Raw genomic sequence first — 21,504 nt, 5'->3', positions numbered from 1 at the left:
GAGGCTTTAGCACTGTGCTACACCCCCAGCCCTTTTTATTTTGAGACAGGATCTCAGTAAGTGCTGAGGCTGGCCTCGAATTCGAGATCCTCCTTTCTGGGCCTCCTGAGTTGCTGCGGTCACAGGCGAGCCACCGCGCCTGGCCAAGGTCACTTATTTGAAAACGCTTGCTGACGTGGTGGAGTTTGGTTCTGCCAACTGCATGGCACTTTCTATGCATCTCATTTGTCCTTTGACCTCTTTGCCTTTCTGCCTTCTTGGAGGGACAGGATTCTAACAGTACAGCGACCCCTGTTGCTGGCTACTCAGTTCCATCTTTGCGGTGACTTCTGGGACGTCCCCGGGACTTGCTGCGTCCCGGTCTGCCTTCGTGGGGCCTCTCCTGCTTCATGTGCAGACATGGCCTTCTGAGAGGCGCAGGCCCCTGGATTCCCGCCTGGTGCCCCTGCACGTGCTGCTCTGGGGATCCTCGGCCCCTTGCTCTTCGCAGTGGCTTGTTGTGCTGCCTGGAAGTTCTCCGCATGGTTCCTGTACTTGACGCGGGTTGAGCTCTTTAGCTCTGTGGGCTTAGAGGGTTTTTCCCCTAATCACACTTGGACATTTTCCAGATGTTTCTTCCGTTCCCGGCCTCCACCCGAGGCCTTCGCCTGCAAGACAGTCAGGCGCGTGCTTCCGCGGCCAGAGGCCTCTGCTCCTCTTTCTCAGCCCCTATTCTCCTTGTGTCTCACCGCAGAGAGTGTTTCTTGCTACGTCTTCAAGTTCACTAGCATTTTATCCTGTGTTTAACAGGAAGGTCTGGCGGAACTCGTCCTGGAGAGAGGGTGGGAGGGCTGGCCAGGGCCAGCTGCCTGTCCTTGTTCCGTCATGCCACGTACTGTCCCAGGCGAGGTGGTCTGGCTGACTGGAGGTGTCTCCCGGGGAGCCTGTGGAGCAAACTCTGAGTCACCTGCTGCCGGAGTCACGGCAGTGAGGCGCGGGCTCACCCCTCTGCAGGGCTCCATGGCTCCCTGCTGAGCCCCATGCGCATGAACCGAAGCTGTTGCTCGGTGTCCTCATGCTGATCGAGTCCCCCGATCCTTACCACAACTCTGTAATGGGTGATGTTCGTACCCATTTTACAGACAGGGAAACCGAGGCACAGAGAGGTCAAGTACCCTGGTCATGGCCACTCAGTGAGAAGCCTGAGGACAGAGACGGGGCTGCGGTGTCCGGTGGGGTGTGGGACACGCGGTGGGGTCCCTTGAGGTGTGGTCAGGGCCTTGGCCTCACGTTCGCTCAGCAGGCCAAGCTCCCTGAGTGGCAGGGCTCGTGTGCCATGTGGCCAGGCCACCCTGCACCCGCGAGGGCCGACGTGGACGTGCTGGTGAGGCCGCGGCTCGGAGCCGAGGTTGCGATGAACTCCGGGCGTGGCAGCGGCTTCAGCCACGCGGCAAGCTCTCTGCCCGCGCTCTGGGTGGCCACCGCAGGCCTGCTCTGCCCTCCCGTGGTCCAGGCTCCGTCCTCGGGACCGGCGGGCCCACCGCCCCTTGGCAAGCAGACCGATGGACACTGCCCTCATTCTGTCCCTAAGCACAGAAGCACAACGACGAAGGAGAAGCCCTGCTCGGAGGGCCCGGCCATTTCCCGTCAAATGTGGAGAGCATGGGGCAAACCGAAGTGACCGCGAGGTGAACCCAGAGGTCGCTGGGCTCGGAACCAATGGCAGGGGAGGGCTGGGGACAGACGGCGGCCAGGGCTACTGCAGCTGCGGGCCTGGGCTGAGCGCTGGCCAGCACAGTGCCCTTTCCAGAGGGCTCGGCTGCTGCCACAGGGCCACAGTGCCCACTGTACCCAGGTGCCCACTGCACCCAGGTGCCCACAGTGCCCTGCTGTGCCTGCGGTCGGGCTGGCGTGGTGCTCCTGTGGCGCCCTGGAGCGTGCCCCTGACACAGGCCTGGGACTCCCTGGCCGCGGTGCTCTGGGCCTGCTTCTGGCAGGGCCGCGGCTGGCGCTGCGGAGGTGCCGAGGAAGCTGCCGGCCGAGACCTCGCCTGGAGTTCAGTGAGCGGGTGCGGAGCCCAGGGCACAGCCCAGCAGGGGCTGCAGGGACACGCGGGCTGGGGACACCGAGGCGCCGTGCCAGGAGTGCGTTGCCGGGGAAGCAGGGGAAGGTGCCTCTGGGGAAGGTCTCGCTGGGAGCCTGTGCTTCATCCCCAGGGCTGAGGACCCCCTGAGGGGACCGGGTCATTGTACCAGCGTCCCCACAGGGGATCTGAGAGGGACGTCATGTGACCCCACTGCGAGCCTGGAGTCCACCCTGTGAGTCCGACCACAGAACCCATGCCTGAGGCTCCCCTCCTCCACCCCGCGTCACATCCGCTCCGAGTTCAGAGCCTCGGAGCTGCACTGACCTTTTCAGAGGATGGGACTGGACCTCACAGAGGGGCTGCGACCTCATGGAGGGACTGCGGCCTCATGGAGGGACTGAGGACTCACGGAGGGACTGGGGACTCATGGAGGGACTGGACTTCACGGAGGGACTGGACCTCACGGAGGGACTGGGGCCTCATGGAGGGATGGGAGCCTCACGGAGGGACTGGACCTCACGGAGGGACTGTGGCCTCACGGAGGGATGGGGACCTCATGGAGGGCTTCCTCTCTCAGCGTCCGTGGCACAGCTGGGCAGCCAGCCTTCAGCACAGAGGACGCGGAGGAGATGAAATAGGCACAGGCCTCGTCCTGGGCGCCCTCCCGGGGTCGGGCAGGGGCACACCTTCTAACAACCACACGGAAGACAGAAGAGAAGAGGGCAGAGGAAGCCCAGGCAGGCACGGAGGGTCCCCAGACCTCCACTGGGACTCTGTGCAGCAAAGGCACTGGGCTCGTCTGAGCCACGGGACGGGAGTCCATCGCCTTGCTCTGCGCCCTCGGACCCTCGTCCTGTGGCCTGGCTGCTTTCAGAGGTTCCCAGAGAGACCTCTGGATTCTGTGTCTGCTGCAGGACCACAGAAGGCACGTCCATTGAAGGCCCTTTGACTCTGCTGTGCCCTGGTGTGGTGGGGAGATGCCCAAATCCACCCTGCTGCCCTGGGTGCAGCTGTGGAGGGGAGACACGGCCAGGCTCAGCTCGTGGTTTAGGAGTTTATGTGGCGGGAAGAGTAAATGAGATGCGGAAGCGCAGACAGTGACGGTGTTACGAGCACCAGCAACCGGTGGTCTCACGATTCAGACCATCACTGTGACCTTGATCACCGTCACCATCGTCATTGCCATCATAGTCACCATCATCACCATGACCATGACCATCTCCATGACCTTGACCACCACCGTGACCACCACCATCACCACCACGACCATCACCACCACCATCACCACCACCATCGCCATCACCACCACCACCATCTCCACCACCAACATCACCACCATCACCACCATCACCACCACGACCACCACCATCACCACCACCACCACCACCATTTCCACCACCATCACCACCACCACCACCACCATCTCCACCACCACCACCACCACCATCTCCACCACCACCACCACCACCATCTCCATCACCATCACCACCATCACCACCAGGACCACCAATCATTACCACTAATCATCACCGTCATCACCATCATCATCACCACCACTACCACCACCATCTCCACCACCATCACCACCATCATCACCACCACCATCACCACCACCATCATCATTGCCACCATTGCAATCGTCGACACCATCATTGTCACCACCATCATTGTCATGACCATGACCATGACCACCACCACTTCCATCATCAAAATGACCATCGTCTCCACCATTGTCACCACCATCTCCGTCATCATTACCCTCAACATCATACAAACAGACGTGGACTTGTCCTCTGCTTCATGAACAGCCGGGTACCGCCTCCGCTCGAGAGCTGACAGGAGCATGGGACAGGGTGGCGCTGTAGGAGCCGTCCAGTCCTCAGGCAGCAAGGACGGAGCTCAGGCTTTCCTCCTGTGCCTCGCCGGCTCCACGAGGATGTGCCTCTGCTTGGACTCGGCCCCCGGGACAGGTGGCATGCCTCCTTCAGCAGGCGGACTGCAGGGGACAGCCGGAAGACGGGCCGGGTCTGGGTGCTGCTTGTAGCAGGCTCTCTCTCAGCCTGGGCTTCCTTGCCAAGGACAGGAGTAAGGGCGACCATGGGTCCAGAGTGCGCAGGGCTCGCGTGGGGACGGCAGGGATGAGACAACTTCCCACTGGAAGCACGGCGTTGGCTGTCCCCATTTCAGGCGCGGGAGCCCAGGGAGCCCTGGGGCTGCGCTGTCCCTAGAACCTGTGCTGTAGGACCAGCTCCCTGGGAGAAGGGGCGGCTTGGGGCTGCGGAGCGGGCAGCCCCGCTCTCCAGGGGAGCGTTGGGCCCGGCTTGCTGCCTCCCTGCTGGTCACGATGTCCCTTCCCCAAGCCCTGATCGGTGCCCAAGGGCCTGGCCCACCCGGTCCTGCAGCAACCCGGGGGACTCAGAGGAGCCTGGTGCTGGGCTCCGGGGAGGCCCGCGTGCGTCTGGCGCCCTCTGGTGAGCAGACCAAGAACGACATGGACGGAGGAAAGGCCACACAGGCTGAGGAGGGCCTGGTCTGAGGAAGGGAGGGATGCAGTTTAATGAGCTCCCAGCCCATGCTGCGCTGCCGGCCAGCATCATGCCTGGGGAACCGTGGCCACCTGGAAGTTTGGGGCCAAGGAAAGGACACTGAGTGCACGTAGGCCGGAATGCCTGGTGGCTTGTCTTGACATGTGACCTTGGGCAAGTCACATTCCCTCTCAGGGCCGCTCGTCTCATCCATAAGGCAAGTGGGTTGGACTAGAGAGGGGCAGATGGTGGGGACCCTGGAACCGTGTGTCTCTTTGGCCTTGGTTTCCCCAGTCACAAGACGAAAGGGATGGAAAAGTGACTAAAGAGAAGACAGACTGTGCCAAGTGCTGACAGAAATGCAGAACAACTTGGTTCTTCCCGTTCAATAGGAGAAAAATTTGCTACAAACCCTCTGGGAGGTGAGGATGTGTCCCTGTGTCCTGCTCCTTTGACCGTGCCTCTGCCCTGCACCCACCCAAGGGAAGCAAACACCAGTCACCCAAAGACATGGACGAGCATGCTCATAGCTACTGTCCTCTTTTAGACAAAAAGTGGGAGCTGCCCAGTGCCCACCACCGGTGCCACAGGACATTTGCCCAACAGTGGGGACCAGCCAGCTGTTGCCACAGGCACAGCCAACACCCTTCCACCAGCCCGGCGCTGGGCATGTGTGGTGCCTCCTCACCACAGCACCTTGGCTACCGGGAGGCAGGACGGGGCTGGCCCTGGGGGAGGGGTGGGGTGGGCAGGGCAACCCTGGTGCAGAGGCGGCTCCTGAGGTCCCTTCCTCCTTCCTGGGCACCAGTCTCAGCTGTCAGAGGACACACCTCCAGGGAAGCTTGCATTAGGGAAGAGCTGTGGGGCCCCCTGGCCCTGTCCCCTGGCCTGTCCCCTGGCCCTGTCCCTGCCCTCTCCATGCTGCACTCAGCCTCCAGGGAGAGACCTGGGCCGTGGGTGGTGGACTTGCTTAGTTTGGAGGCCTCTGAGGTCAGGCCAGGAGGCTGCTGTGCGTGCAGACCAGAGGGATGCGTTTCCTTGCAGTGCAGATCCAGCCTGGCTCTGGGCTCTGCTGTGGTTTCCTTGGCAACCAGCTGTTGTCAGAAAAACAGAGGGAGCAGAGAACAGGGCAGGTCAGGCTAGGAGAGGGGCCTGCGGACGCCGCACACAGGAAGGGGCGGGGGTGTGGGAGCAGCTGGCCAGGGCCCCACGAGCCTGTGCCCCTCGCCACCCCTGGGACTTTGCACAGGATGGCGATGATTCAGCGTTTGCAGATCGGGTCTCATTTTCCCATGAAGACCGATGATGACCCCAGGAAGTTTCCCGCAAGGACTGCTGTGGGGTGAGGCTCACTCCCCGCGTGGGGTCGGCCCCGGGACCTGGGTCTGTTCAGGGCTGTAACGAGGGCCCAGACCCACGGCTCACAGATCCAACGCGTGCTGCCCAGTCCCGGGAAGCCTGGCCATCCCCAGCACGTGGCATGTCCCCTCCCTAGGAAAGCCGTGACTTAGGCCCAGGTGCCTTCCCTGTGGATGCCCTCGAGGTCCACCCTCCCTGCCTACCGTCCAAGGGGCGGGCAGTGGCCCCAGGGGAGGCATGGCCTCCAGATCGCATGTGGCCCTCGGAGGTGCCCTTGTGCGTGGTGACCACACGGTGTCGCTGTTGAACACAGTGCTGCTCGGCCAGGAGGGCGGCGGCCTCTGGGGAGGAGGCCCTGGACGGCTGTAGGGGAGCCTTCCAAACAGACTCGCCAACACCAGGCGGCGGGGCCCAGAGCGGCTTCAGCCTCCCCGAGGCCACGGGGCTCGGGACCAGGCTCCTGCCACGCCCCGCGCCTTGGCTGGTTGGAGCCGCCAGGCGGGCAGCTGTCCTGGGGCTCTGGAGATGACCTGGCCCCAGCCCAGGATCCCCGTGAAAACCCGCGTGGGGGCTGGTGGGGCCGAGAACCCAGCAAGTCCGTCCAGCACATCTGTGGACGTGGGCGGGGCCTCCGCTTGGGCTCAGAGGACGCTCGCTGGACAGCGTCCGGCTGGCACTGTGGGGAGACGAGGGGACGTGCCCAGAGCGCCGCATGCTCCCTCTGGGGTCCCAGCTTGTGACGGCCCCGCGTGGGGCGCCTGCGGCAGGAGCGCCGACGTCCAGCTTCCTCAAGCTGGCCCTCTCCCGTGTTTCCGGGGGTTCTGCTGTTGTCCACGCGTCCATGTCCACTTTGAAGGTCATTTTGCAGGTGTGGCTGGAACGCTGCAGGGCACCTGGGTGGCTCCGGGGCAGGGGCCTGGTGTTGCCCCAGGGGCCGACTCCGGCTCGTGTCCTGGGCCTGGCATGGCCTGGTCAGCACAGGGCTGCCACCTCCCTGGTGACGGCCGGCAGGGGCTCGTTCCAGATGAGCACCTGGGGGGCGGCAGCATGGCCCCCGGGGCCAGAGCTGGGGGCGGCACCGTGTCCCTACCTGGCCCGGCTGAGGGGCGTCTGCCCCCAGTGTATCAGGTGCGGATCTCTTGGCGGCGGAGTGGAGGTCCACTGGAAAGGTCTGGAGGAGGCGTGGAGCTGCCAGCTTGCCCCTTGGTCATGCGGACCCGCCCCCCAGGATTTGGGGTCTCTCTGCCCAGACCCAGCTGCTGCCCGGGTCCGGCCGCTAGCTCTCGCTGGACTCCTGCCGTGACGGTGTCCCCATCGTCCCAGCACAGGGGCACTGCCGCAGGCACGTGGCAGGAAGGGTGAGTCTGCAGTGGGCTGTCTGGACCCCAAGGCCGCGCTGCCACCGCCCGGCCCCTCTGGCCCTCAGCGCCTCTGCCACCGCTGCCGGCCTCCGAGGTGCTGAGGTCGTGTGGCTGACAGTCTGTGGATCCTGCCGGGATTCCCTAGGCCGCGGTCAGCTCCAGCCTAGCCAGGCCTTCAGGAGTCCTCCAGCTGCAGATCAGGCCTCTCCCTGGGAGGCTGAGAGCCTGAGGGTCGGAGTGGCCCCTGGACCCGTGCTCTGGCTCGGTGGGTCTGCTGCTCGCTGCCGACCGGGCTGTCCACAGTCTGAGCAGCACTTGGGGCTCCACCGGGTGATGTGGCTGAGGGTGGGAGGGTGGGGACCCGGCTGCCAGCGGCCTTCGCTGTCCTGTGGCCTCGCTGCCTGCTGCAGTTGCCCTGCCCCTCTGCAGGGAGAGCGGCGTCTTCCTTGAGAAGGTAACTGGGCGCCGTCTGGCCCAGGCGGGCCGCCCTCGGGGCTGCTGGGGTCTCGGGGCTCCGCGGAGCAGCTGGGGCGGAGCAGGCGGCCTGGGCCCTGGGGCTGGGGGCTTGTCCATCCTGGGGCTTTGGTTCTGATAAGGGTCGGCCCTCCACGGGTCAGAAGGCTTATGGGCCTCATCCCCAGGCCTCAGGGGGGCCAGCAGCTCAGGGCCTTAGCCTGCTGCGGGGGCCTGTGGCCGGCAGGCGCTGGCCTGGTGAGTGGGCAGGAAAACAGCTCCAGCAGAGAGCTGCCTGCAGGGCTTCCTGGGATTGCGGGAACTTGAGGGAAGGTCGACGGAGGAAGCCCAGGTCGAGGGCGGGAGCCCGGGCCATGGGAGGCTGCCGGCCCCAAGGCGGGCCTGGGGTCCTGGCTCCAGGTGACTGCCCCAGAGTGGGGCCGGGGTCCAGGCACCAGGCCATCGAGGCCTCTGGTCCCACCCTGGAGATGGCCAGGTTTCACCAGGTCCCATGAGGCCCAGAGCCTCAGGGTGGCCCGGGGATTCGGAGCCCAGGGCCTGGCCGGCCTCCTCAGCCTCTGGAGGACCCCTCCTGTGTCCATGCCAGCAGCACCGTCCCGTCCAGGTCCTGCGGCAACATTTCCTCCTGTGTTCTGAAGGGTGTGGAGGCTTCCTCCAACCTGGGGTCTGGTCCAGCTGGTGAATGTCCCACAGACACTTGGAAAGAGTGGGTGGCATGGCCAGCCTGTCCCTGCCCGTCCCTGTGCTGTGGGGCTGGGGCCTGCTGCAGCGGTGCCCCCTCTAGGGCTCGGGTGCTGGGGGACAGCTGGGTGGCCGTGTCCCCTGTAGAGCTGGCGCTGACCGCGTGGCGTCCCTGGGGTCCTGGCCCCTCGGCGCTGGAGTCTCCCTCCTTTGCTGCCAGCGCCGTCCTCTGTGTGGGCCAGGGTCCCGGGGCGTGCTGGCCCGTGTCCTCTGCCTCAGTCACCTCTGTCTCTGGCCTGAGCCGAGTGCCACTGGGCAGCACCTCCGGCCACTTGCAGTTCCGGCCACCGCACCTGGAGGTGGCCGTCCTCGCTGCTGGCTCAGTCTCCACCCCCCTCCTGCCCCTGTTGTCTGGTTTCCTGCCTCTCCTGTCCGCTTCCGCGGCTGCCCGGACGCTTGTCTTTAGCATTGCAGTTTTGATTGGCCCTCGGAGTGTATCGGGGACCAGGGGCGTCTGACCTCCGAGCCACACCCAGCCCTGTTTGCATCTTATGTAGAGAGGGTCTCACTTTAACTCACGCTCCTCCTGCCTCGGCCTCCCCGTTGCTGGAGGTGGCGTGGCCGCCACACCGGGCCCCCGGGGGTGTTTCTCTGAATGGTCTGTAGTGTTGTCCTGTCGCCTCGTGCACATCACAGTCTCCGAGTTTTCCTAGAGTTAGTGTGTTAAGAGTGAGCCAGTTGAATGATTGAGTAAGGAAGAGTGAGCACGCAGAGGGACGCTGCTCCCTGCCAGGCAGTCCTGACTTAATTCACTATGTGCTCAAGCTAACCCCACAATGTGGATTATTAGCCTTATTTTCCAGTTAAGATCATAAAGGCACAGAGAGGTTGAGTCATCTGGTTAAGGTTGCACAGCCAGCACTGGCAGGGAGAGGGCTGACTCAAAGTCCAGGGCAAAAGCCCAGTGTGGGACCGCAGGGCGGACGCCCTGGACTCAGGTTGGTCTCGCGGCAGGAGTGCGCCATGCTCCTGGAAGAGGAGTTGGCGCCACATTCATGAAAGTGTGGTCAGGTACCCAGTGTGTGGCCCCAAGGCTGCCCAGGTGGCAGGTGGGGGCGAGGCTGCCCCTTCCAGGCTGCCCGAGCCTCCCCTCCGTCCACCCACCGTGGGCCTCCCCATCCCTCTGTCTCCATCTCCCCTGCTGCTATCCTGGCTGCCTCTGTCTTTCCCACTGTCTGAGGGTTTCTCCCCTCATCCCTGTCCTTCTGTCCCTCTGTCCCTCTGTCCCTCTGTCCTCTGTCCCTCTGTCCTCTGTCCCTCTGTCTTTTGTGTCTCTCGCTCGGTCTCCTCATCTTGTCCCTCATCCCCAGCTCTCTCCTCTCCTGGTTGCTCATAGAGGCACCTGGGCCTCTGCCTCACGGCCCATGTCTGCAGGGGCAGGACCTGGGGGGACAGGACCTGGGGGGACGGGACCCGGGGGGACAGGACCTGGGGGGACAGGACCTGGGGGACAGGACCTGGGGGGACAGGACCTGGGGGGACAGGACCTGGGGGACAGGACCTGGGGGGGACAGGACCTGGGGGGACAGGACCTGGGGGGATAGGACCTGGGGGGACAGGACCTGGGGGGACAGGACCTGGGGAGATAGGACCTGGGGGGGACAGGACCTGGGGGGACAGGACCTGGGGGGACAGGACCTGGGGGGGACAGGACCTGGGGGGATAGGACCTGGGGGTATAGGACCTGGGGGGATAGGACCTGGGGGGATAGGACCTGGGGAGACAGGACCTGGGGAGACGGGACCTGGGGGGACAGGACCTGGGGGGACAGGACCTGGGGGGATAGGACCTGGGGGGATAGGACCTGGGGGTATAGGACCTGGGGGGATAGGACCTGGGGGGACAGGACCTGGGGGGATAGGACCTGGGGGGGACTGGACCTGGGGGGGACAGGACCTGGGGGGATAGGACGTGGGGGGACAGGACCTGGGGGGACAGGACCTGGGGGGACAGGACCTGGAGGGATAGGACCTGGGGGGACAGGACCTGGGGGGATAGGACCTGGGGGGATAGGACCTGGGGGGACAGGACCTGGTGGGACAGGACCTGGGGGCAGGACCTCAGGAGGCCACGGCTGGTCCGTTGGCAGTAGAAGCTGCTCCCAGGCTCCGACCACCCCAGACGCTGAGCTCTAGGCCTGCACACTTCGAGGCACTGAGGGACACTCCTCCTGTGGGGAGGCCCCCCACTGAGGGTAGAGGACCCTGGAGAAGGCCAGCTGACCAGCTGCTTTCTGCCTCCGGCCTCCTTGCAAATCCCCTTGCAGTCCTCTGCTCAGCCCTGCTGGCCTCCTGGTCGCACTGGTACAGAGCCGGGTGCTGAGCAGCGTCCCAGGGGCTGTGAGCATCCAGGAGTCAGTCAGGCGGAGCTGGGAGGGTGTCCAGGACCCTGGTGAGAGTTGCAGCCAGAGGCCATGGTCCGGCCATGTTGGGGACACCTAGAGACAGGACCCAAGGGACGGGGGTGCCTGCATCTCCAGGCTGTCCAGGCAGGGTGTCCCCAGGCCTGGTCAGCGTTCTGGTGGCCGCCTGGGCTGGACAGCCCCACCCTCGCTGGGGCTGCTCGCACGGCTGACCAGGGGCTTCCCGACGGCGCATGGGAGGGCAGGTGCCCGGCTGCGTGCCCCGCCCGTGTGGGGTCGCTCGTGGGTCTTCATGCCAGAACCTGCTCCTGGGAGCCCCGTGAGGGTGGCGGGGTGGCAGGGCCGCCAGGGTGTGGACCCTGCTCCTGCCTCTTGCCCAGCCGCCTGTCCTCTCTTCTCGGCTCCTACAGGGGCCGTGGAGGCCCTCGGACACGGCTGGCCATCGTGGGGACATTGGCGCTCGGGCTGGTGCGTGGCAGAGACCACATGCTCCCCAGGGTCCCTCGCGACAGGAACCGCGTGGCTGGCCGTGTGGACACCACTGGGGAGGGGACCGTATGTGAAGAGACCCACTTCGTCGGCCGTCGCGTAGTGAAGGGTAGACTCGCCGTGGGGTCCCCCCCATCTGCATTGTAGGGCCCGTGGGGCGCCCGGGGAGTCTGGCCTCCCTGCCTCCCCTCCTCCCTCCACTGCTCTCCCTTCTGGTTTCCGAGCCCCACCCCGCCTCCCCGCTGTCCCACTCCAGCTCCACGTGAGAGAAGACATCACCCTTGACTTCCGAGCCAGGCTTACTTCACTTGGCCTGGTGTCCCCTGGCTCCATCTATCTTCCTACAAATGACAGAATTTTGTCCCTCTTTGTGGCCAAGTAAAACTCCATTGTACAGATAACCACGATTTTTTATCCATGAGAACGCAGACTGTATTTTTAGCCTTCTCGCCCCTAGATATAACACAGTAACAAAGCCGCGGTGATAGAATGGGTTAACGCGTCCTTGAGGAGCACGGGTCTACGGAAGTCATCGTCCTCCTCCTGTTTCTAGCTGGCGAGAATGGTTTTGTGATGTCTGGAGTTCCAGCAGCCACCTTGGACTGTAAGGTGACCTTGGGAGCAGATCCGTGCCCAGTGGAACCAACAAGATAGAGAAACCGCGGGCCTCCTACACAGTCTGCTCTCCAGACTTCCTGAACATAAATCGTATTATTTTTGTAACTGGGCACAATACCGCTTGCCTGCAGCTCCAGCTACTTAGGAGGCTGAGGCAGGAGAGACTGGCCTGGGCAATCCAGCACGATCCTGTCTTAAAGAAACAACCACCACCACCAAATAAAAATCCAACAATGGCAATGACCCCCCTCGCACCCCAAATACCCAAACTCAAAAAACCCCAAAGCCCCATCTTCTGGCCCTCCTGCTGGACTTACGTCAATTGCTGAGGCAAGCCTGGTGGGGTGGATGGGCGAGCAGGGTGGACAGGGGACCAGGGTGGACCTGGCTGGCCTCGCGTGTCCCAGGGTGTCCGTGGCTCCATCCGGGGCCTCGCCCTTTTCTTCCTGCACATGTGTCTTGGAGCCCGGAGCGCCGGGGCCTCGCGGGCTGGACAGGTGCTCCTCTGCCGAGCGGCCCCAGCCCTGCACACGGCTCTGATCTGCTCACAAACCGCCTCTCACTGCGCAGCAGCCACCCAGAAGGCCGTGTGTGGAGGCCGGGTCGGGGCTGCTCCACGGGCTGCCCCCGGCAGCCTCTGCCTGCTGCCCTGACGCGAGTCCCACAGCCGCCCGCCCCGGCCTCAGTCCACCCGCAGGAAGCAGCAGCCCGGCCCGGCCTCCCGCTCCCTGGCCTGTCCCTCCCCTGGGCAGTGCAGGCTGTGGAGTCCCCGCCCGTCTCCCCCTCTCGAAGCCACGCTCCTCAGGGCACGGTGCTCTGGCCCCGGCCCTCCCGTGTCCCTCCTGGGCTTCCGGAGAGTCTGGCATCTGCGGAGGACGCCCTGGGCCTCGAGCCCTCTTTGCCTCCCTTCCTGTGAGGGAGGCCACGCAACCTCGGAGTGACTGCTCAACTGCAGGCTGGACCGAGAGGCGACCAGAGCCACGCCCGCCTCGGCTTGGGCCTCACCCCAGCTCCTGGCCCTAGCCGGGCTGCCATGGGCTCCATGGCCGGCCGGGGCCATCGCCAGAGCCTGGGGTCCTTTCCAGGCGGGACTCACTCTGCATGCGACTTCTGGGCGCTTCTGTGGGGTCCACAGCCAGGAAACCCGTTGGACTCCCAGCAGCGCCGGCTGCAGGCCGCAGTGGGACAAGAGTGGCCTCACGCTCTGAGGTCTGGCAGCTGGGCGGCTGCGTCCGCTGTCCCTGTCCCCTGGGAACCTGGCTGCTGCGGCTCCCTTTGAAGCTACTGGGAACTCAGTGCCCTGGGCGGCTCTCGGGTCCCAGGCACAGGCTGGGGTGGCTGGGACTCCGCGGGTCCACCAGCCGGGTGGGGAGAGCCAGCCAGGGCTGCTGGACAGCGAGCGCCCGCCTGCCACCTCCGTCTCTCGGGGTCTGCGGAGGGCTGACGAGGGCCCGCTTCCTGGTAGCTGCCGCGGTTGCTGAGGCAGCTCTCCCCAAGGGCCTGGGTCCCAGGCTCGCCGTCACCATGGCGGGGTGTGCTTGCCACTAGTGACCTGTGCCATGCTGTCTGGGGCACAAGCCAGACCCGCCGCCCACCAGCTCTGTGAGCTTGGGCAAGGAGCCTAACCTCTCTGGGCCTTGCTTTTCTCCTCATCAACGGCTGCGGCCGTGGTCCCCACGCCCAGGGTGGAGGGGCACATGGGTGTTTCCAAAGCACACGTGGCCTCCAGGAGCCGGCAGCCAGGTGCTCCGTGCTGGCCTCTGCGTGGGGTCCTGGGGACCTCCCGTCTCTGTGGCTGGGGTGGACGGGAAGGGGCAGGCGGGGTGCCAAGGCCCCGGGTCCTTCTCGTGGGCCACACGTTACATCTGAAGAAACTGGGGCCCGGTGTGACCGCTCGCGCCCCCAGCAAGGAGGCGCGGCGGATCTGAGCCCCTCGGTCCTCGCCCATGGAGGCCGAGCGGGGAGCCTTGGGCCCAGGTGGAGGCGCGGGAGTTGGGCCTGGCTGTGCTGCTGGGCGCCTGGCTGCTTCTCTCTGCCTCGTCTTCCCTCCTGGTGGCAAAAGGGCTGCAGGCGCTCTGGCCTCACCTCTGCACACCGCCTACTCCCAAGACTGGCTCCCGGAAGCCTCCCCACACCCATCCTGCCTCCTCACGCGTGCTCTGCACCGTCCCTCTGGAGAAGGGATCGCTCCCTCTGCCTGGCTTGGGTCTGACTCGCCTGGGCTCCACCTTGGGCCACCAGCTCCTCCCGCCCTGCGCCTCAGTCTCCAGGAGGCTGGGAGGTCCTGGGCCCTCCGCTGTGCCGCCACTGCTCCTCCCACTGCCAGGTCGCACCGGCCCAGGAGCCTGGCGGCCAGCGTGGTGTCTCTGGGGAGCAGTCCTCGGAGCCGCGGCTGGACGCAGGCAGCGCGTCTTGGGTGGAGAGGCCGTGGCCGGAGCTGCGGCGGGAGAGGTGAGCCATGCACAGTGACCTGCTTCAGGGCGGGTTTGGGTCTTCGTCCCAAAAACATTATGAGAATGAATTCATTAAAATTGCGTGTTGAATAAACCCGCTGCCTGGTCAGCACTCGGCTCTGGGCCAACGTGCGCGGCTGCCTGCTCTGAGGACAGCCTGGTGACAGCGCCGTCCAGAGCCACCAGCGGGTGAAGGCCACAGGAGGTGCCACCGGAGGGCAGCGCAGCCTCGAGAAGACCCAGGTGCCCTGGGGGCTGCCCTGGGCTGCGTGTCTGCACGTCCCTCTGCTGGCCACCCCGGCCGGCAGCTCAGCCTCTTTCCCTCTTGGCGTGTGTGGAGGGCAGTGGGGCCTGGGCAGCGGGGCCGTCCCTGGTGCATGGCACTGGTGTTTCCAGACCAGGCTGGGTGGCCTCGGCGGAGGCCACAGGCTGCCTCACTGTGCACGCCTCCCAGTCCCTCCCTGTCCCCCACATGCTGCCCATCCCTCCCTCCTCCCTCCACTCTGCTTCCTACAAAGCCAGGTTCTTCCAGCCTCTGCCTGGACTGGCCAATGTTCCTAAGTGCCCAATCTCACCTGCCAACTTGTGAAGCAAGTGCTCCTCTGTCCTTGTCCCTGAGGTCCCAAGGGCCCCTCTGTGAGGCCCTGGGCTCCGGGCGGCTTCCTCGAGGGGCTGCAGGATCTGAGGCGGGATTCCAGGCCTGGGTCCTGGTGGGCAGGGAGGGCCACCTGGCCGGCTCCCAGGCCCCTCTGAGAGGTTCCAGAGGGCCCTAGGGGCAGCCCGCATCTGGCAGGGCTTCCCAAGTTCCCGCGGAGAGTGCAGGCCTGTCTGGAGCTGTGGCCATAGGGAGCTCCGGGGCAGCTGGGCTGCCACCTCCCCTCCTGCTGCCCACGGCCACCCACCTCTCTGTGCTGGCTGCTCAGCCCTGGGGCAGGACCTGGCAGCAGGGCCCCTCCTGTGTCCCCAGCGCCCCTTGGGTCAGTTTGAGGGAGCCCTGCGGCGTCGGCAGGGTGCCCGCCCCCCCCCCCCGGCCTCATTGCCACCCACCTGTCCCACTCTGAAGACGGGCCAGCTCAGCCTGCTTCTCTCCCTGTCACCGCCAAGGGCTGGGGGCGCGAGGGGCAGGGACGGTTTCCTCCTCCATGGGGCCAATGGGCTGTCTGGCCTTCCTGAGGGTGGCCATCTAGGGGACAGCTGCATGTCCTCTGTGCTGGCTGACTCTGTGGTCTGCTCCAGGTCTGAGGGGCGGAAGGAGCAGAGGAGCATGGGGTCACCTCTCCCCAAATCCTGGCCAGTTGGCATTGTAGTAGATTGGAACTGTCCTCAGGGTCATCCCAGACTTGAGACCGCTGGCCGTCGTGGGGAGGGAGGAAGGCTTTCCTGGGGGTGGCCCGGGGCGCGAGGAGCTGGCCCCGCCCTGGAGCCCGTGTGGCTGACCCTGAGCCCTGGGCCTGGCTCCCGGTCTCCTCCCCGTCCACGGAGGGTGGGTCCAGGCCTCGTCTCCTGGGCCCCGACGCCCAAGGCCACTTGGGCCTGTTCTTGCTGAAGGTATGGCTGCCCTGCCCGTGGGAGTCTGGGGGACCCTGAGCTGCGCTGCGTGCCAGGCAGGAGCCAGCAGAACCCCAACCGCAGGACGGGGGTGATGAGCAGCCTCAGCTCTGGGAGGTGTTCCAGCGACGGCTGGGAGAGCAGGTCTCCCAGGTTCTGCCGGTAGCGAGGGTGGGGCGTCACTGGAGTCTTGGCCAGAGTCCCCAAGGGACTCTGTTTGATATAAGTGCCCTGGGCAAGCAGGCCCCCGAGCACAAGGCCAGCCTGGGCTACCCAGGCACCGCGAGGTCGGTTTCATTTTAGTTTAGGTGGAAAAGCTGGTACTGGATTTTGCTACTAAGAAAAATCCAAGTGTGTTCGGAGCAGGTTGGTGGGGGACCTGCCTTTCCGGCTTGCGTCCTGTGAGCTCTGAATGCAGGTGGAACTCTCCGGCGGGAGGGCAGCGTCGTGTTAGGGCAAACCTGCCTTGAAGCCTGAGTAGGCGCGTGTCGGGGGACCGCTATATTCTTTTTTGGGGGTGGGGTACCGGGGGCTGAGTCCAGGGGCACTCGACCACTGAGTCACACCCCAGCCCCATTTTGTATCTTATTTGGAGACAGGGTCTCACTGAGTTGCTGAGTGCCTCGCTTTTGCTGAGGCTGACTTTGAGCTCTCCATCCTCCTGCCTCAGCCTCCGAGCCGCTGGGATGACAGGCGTGGCCGTGAGGCCGGTGGACCCTTCTGTTCTTACGTGGATGACATGTTTGGGTCTTAGACATGTTGGTTCAGACAGAATACACTTCCAAAACGCACATGAAAGGGGAAACCCTCGCCCTTTTTGTTACATTTTAAAATACAGCAACTGGGAAGTTTGGGTTCCAGTCCTGACCATTAGCAGAGCTCTGTGACCTTAGAAAAGTCTCAGCTCCACCAGGACCTCCGGGTCCCACCTCCAACTCGAGGGGTGGATCAGTGAATTTAGGGCATTCAGGGAGCCCTGGGGCGTGGCTTCAAAGATTCCCACATTAGTCGGCTCCAGTCCTTTTCCACTGTGCTTCTCTGCCTGGGCCAGGGGCCAGCTCACACTGTTCTCCCTTCAAGGCTGAGCAAAGAATGAGACTCGCAACAGGGCTTCTGGGCACAGTTGTGCAGGTTGTTAACTGCAAAGGGAGCTTTCCCCGATTTCTCTGACGTTGCTCTGTGCCCGCGGAGAAGAATGGCAAGGTTTCTGAACTGGATAAAATAATAAGTGCACAGCTTCCTGCTGTTCAAGGGCACATGCCTCTCGCCTAGGTGTTCCTCCCATAGGTGCAGCAGTTTTTGAGGCCACCTAGGAATCTGGAAGGAAGGTCACCAAGATGGGGAATAAATTCAGGTAAGGAGGGAGGGCGGTGGCTGGTGGTGGTGGAGAGAGTTCCTGGCCTCTGCGCTTCATGGAGGTCCGAGCCTCAGCACGGCAGCCCTGGGCTCTCAACGCTGGAAGCTGCTCTCTGAGGCCTTGGGCCTCCTTTGGGCCTCCCGGCACCCCGCGCGCCCGACAGGCTGAGGGAGCAGAGACGGGGCTGCTGGCCAGGCGGGGAGCTCGGGGCCCTCCGCACCACCCTCTCCTGGTGGCGGGGCGCATCTCCTGGGGGAAGGAGCCCGGTCCCCTCAGGAGGACAGGGAGGACGCTGACCAGCCTGGCCTGTGGTGCCCGTGCCTCGGCCCCGGCACGTGCCCCCGCAGCCCTGTGCAGGCCCCTCCCTCGGCTGGTGGAGGAAGGGCGGAGGGGCTCCCTGCCCGCCAGCCCGGCCTTCCCGGACCCCACCCGCCCTCCTCTTCCACGCGTGGACGACCAGCAACGGCCAGGTGGAGGCCGGCCAGAGCCAGGGCGTCCTCTCCACATGGGAAAAGAGAGCGAGGTTAGAAGGCCGCAGCCCTGGAAACCACCTAGAACTCCAGGCCGCTGGCCGCGCAGTCCTCGTGGGGTCTGGGGGACCGGCAGCCTCTGCGCCAGGATGACCATCTTCCCTCCCTCCCGGCCCTTGCTGGCACGTCAGGGAGGCCAGGAGGAGGCTGGTGCCTCTGGACTTCCTGGTGGGAGGCTGGCGGAGCAGCGGGTGGGAAGGAAGGGGCGGGCAGGGTGGGGGTTTCCCGAAAGGTCACAGCCCAGAACACAAGGCAGGGGCTCTGGGGGAGCCCCCGTCCTCCCGCCAGCCTCCCAGCCTCCGAGGGGACAGCCTTCCCCCAGTGGAGACATCAGAGGCCCTGGAGGCTACGCGGAGCAGCCACGGCAGATGGGCCCCATGGAGGCTGCGAGAAGCCCCGGAACCAGCGGGGCCCCAGCTCCCTGCCTGCCCAGTGTCCACAGTCGGTGGCCAGCTGGACCTTAGGACACACAGCCAGGTTCCAAGGCACACACACGAGCACCCAAACGCCTCCGTCCTGCGCCGGTGAGGCCGACGGCAGAACCGTGGGCTGGAGTTCAGCCATCGTGGCCGCTGCCTTCTTGACACTCGTCTCACGACGGGCGGGCAGTGACCGTCTCCTGCCCATGGGTCTGGCGTGTCCACCCCGGCCTGGGAGCGTGCAGAGGTCGGGCCATGGGAGGCAGAGGGGCACACAGCCCCCGTCCTCGCGGGACACTGGACGTGCGCCAGGTGACTCTGCCCTGTGACGGTGCTGCCTGGGCACCTTCCTCAGCAGCTGGGCCCTCAGAGGACCCTCCTTCTGCAGGAAGGGTGGGCAGAGCGGGCGGCATCCGATGGGCCCAGGGCAGGCCTTGCTGGCCGCCCTGCACTGGGGCACCCCCTTCCCACAGGTCCCTGTTTCCTTCCTCTCCCCACGTTCCTGAGAGCGGGCCAGTCTAGCCCCCAGGTGGCTCCACTATGTGGCCACTTGCTGGAGAACCTCGGACAGGTGACCTGGGACATTTTTTGGCACACGCTGCCCCACACGCAGGGTGGTCTGGCACTGAAGTCTCACTCCCCAGCTCTCGGGGGCACCCCTCACGGTCAGTGCTGTGCTCACGCCTGCCTGGCTGATGGCTTTCCATGTTCTTTGCAGCATTGTATTCCACAGGGAGGGCATCCCCGACTGGCCAATCCCACTGCTGATGGACCTGGGACAGGGCAGCCCGGAACACAGGGGTCTGCACTTCTGTGCACACTTCCTGGTGAGACGGGGGTGCCTTGTGGCGGGCAGCCTGCAGGAGTGTGCTCGGCTCCAGTGAATCTGCAGACTGTTGGCCTCCAGGTCCGTTCTGGAGTGGCCACTGAGAAGCCTGGGACCTGCTGGCCCTGAATGTGGATTTCTTCTCCTAGCTGTAGCCTCTGGCCACAGGACATGCTGCAGGACAGGGAGGCTGGGGAGAGGGCTGCAGTGGGGCCTGCCTGTCGCCCGGGCCTGTGCTGCCTCCTCGTTCTGCATTCTGTGGTCTAGTCAGTTCTGCCCCCTCCTGCCACCTGTCACAGGAGTCCTGGGCAGTTGGGCTGTGAAACCCCAGAACATTTACAGAGCAGGAGACACGGGCACCCTGGGGTGGAGGTTGGCAGCTGTCCCGCCTTCTACACTCATTTGGGAGACACTGAGGCCCACAGTGTAGAGAAAGGACATGGGGGGGGAGGGAAGAGGCGCACACACAGAGGTTGTGGGGCCAGGCGAGACCCCGAGGAAGCTGAGGGGCTGGAGGGAATGTCTGGATTAGGGGACAGGGCAGCTCGAGAGAGCTTACTGAACCCCAGAGGACAGGAACTGGAGGCAGGAGGATAGAAGAAGATACTGAGGGTCTAGTTGTCTTCAGAATCCTTGGAGCACCTCTAGGATGCAGGTTCCACTGTCACCTCCTCTTTGCAGACGAGGAGAACAGGGAACGTGGCTGTCAAGCAGTGTGTCTGAAGTCACAGGTGGACAGACTCTCCAGGGTTGGGAGCTGCAGAGCAGCTGGGGCTCCCCCACACTGCTGGCGGGAGTCCCCAGTGACCAGGGACTGTGCAAGGCCCGGGCTCTTCCTCTGCCTGCTGCTCCTAGGTGGCCCCTCTCGCTCCTAGGTGCTTGGGTGCTCAGTGCCGCCTGCATATGGGGAGACTGAGGCACAGATGGGTCGACTAGCCAGGAGTGGCGGAGCTGGGGGAGTCCAGGTCTCCCCAGGCAGAGCCAGGACCCCTGGGCCCCGCTGATGACCCGGGGCTATTGGCAGTTCAGGATGCGGCCCGGGCGCCCCTTGGCTGGGAGGGCGCATCGTTGCCTCTCCCGGCGGCTGCTGCAGGGCCCAGTGCCCCTGAGCCCTGGTGAGGGCATGGTGCCCTGGTGACCAGAGCCGCACTGGCCCGTGGTGCTCTCCCCAGGTGGGGGCCCAGCGCAGAGGCCGCCGGTCTCCCTCGGCGGAGGGTCTCGTTTCCGGTCTTGGATGAGACACGGGACCTCGGCCTCGGCCTCCTCACCTGCGGGATGGGCACAGTGGGGGTGCTCCCGAGGCTGCAGGTACTGCCAGGAGGCACCAGGGAAGCCCTGGCCAGGCCTGGTGTCTGGCCTGCCCGAGCTCCGCGAACGGGCAGAGCTCAGCACCTGGGCCCTGGGCTCCAGCCCCTGACTCCGGGGGCCTCCGTCCCCTGGTCTGTGGGACGAGGCAGTGGCGGGGTGGACACGGGGTGGCCTTGGGGTGGAAAGAGACCCCAAGCACTCAGCCTGAGCAGGGTCCATTGGAAATGTCACTGCCTCCCAGCCCATGGCTGGACAGGGCCCTTCGACACTGTTGGCTTGGGGCCGGGCAGCTGGAGAGCCCCGGGAGGCCTTGCCTGGGACACGTGGGATGCCCACACCCCGCTGCGTCTGCGGGCGGCCAGTCCTGCCGCTCCCATGCTGTGCCCTCCAGGGCGGGGCGAGGGCAGGAGGACTGGGCGAGAAGGCCGAGGGCTGACTCTGCGGGCGTGTCCACGGGCTCTGCTCTGGGTGGCTGCCCGACCAGCAAGTTGCCGCCTCCGTCAGGCACCAGGCTGGGCCCTGTGGTGACCAGTGGGGACGTCCAGCTGCACTCGGGCACGTTTCTGAGGCCAGGAGGCAGGACAGGGCACACAGTGGAGCCAGGTGGCTGCAGACACCCCAGACTCGGCTTGTGCCCGGGTCCGCAGCGCCCAGGTCTCCAGCCACATTGAACCAGATTCCCCTGAGGAAGCGACAGGGCTCTGACCCTCCTGCTTTGGTGGAGCTGCTGGGCTGTCCTGGGGGACGCACGGGTAGGGAAGCCAGTCCTCTGGCCTCGCTGAGCTACCAGGCTTCCAGGACCAGGAGGCTGTGTGGACCCGGGTGGGCGGCCGGTGGGGGTGGTGCCAGCCCCCTGAGTGGCTCTGAGGAGCGGCACCAGCCACGTGGGCCGTGTTCCGAGCTCGGGGCAGAGACCCTGAGAGGCCCACAGGGCAGCACTGGCTGCTTCCTGGGAGAGCAGCTGCCCGGTCCTCCCCAGGGCTCGCACACCTGTTGGGGCCCGATGACCAGGCTAAGGACCCGGACCTAGGTGTGGTGGAGGCCGCCGTGTCCACTGAGCTCTGTCCTC

Source organism: Sciurus vulgaris, assembly GCF_902686455.1.
Source record: "Sciurus vulgaris genome assembly, chromosome: 17".
NCBI lineage: Eukaryota > Metazoa > Chordata > Mammalia > Rodentia > Sciuridae > Sciurus > Sciurus vulgaris.
Note: the sequence above shows the minus strand (reverse complement) of the source record.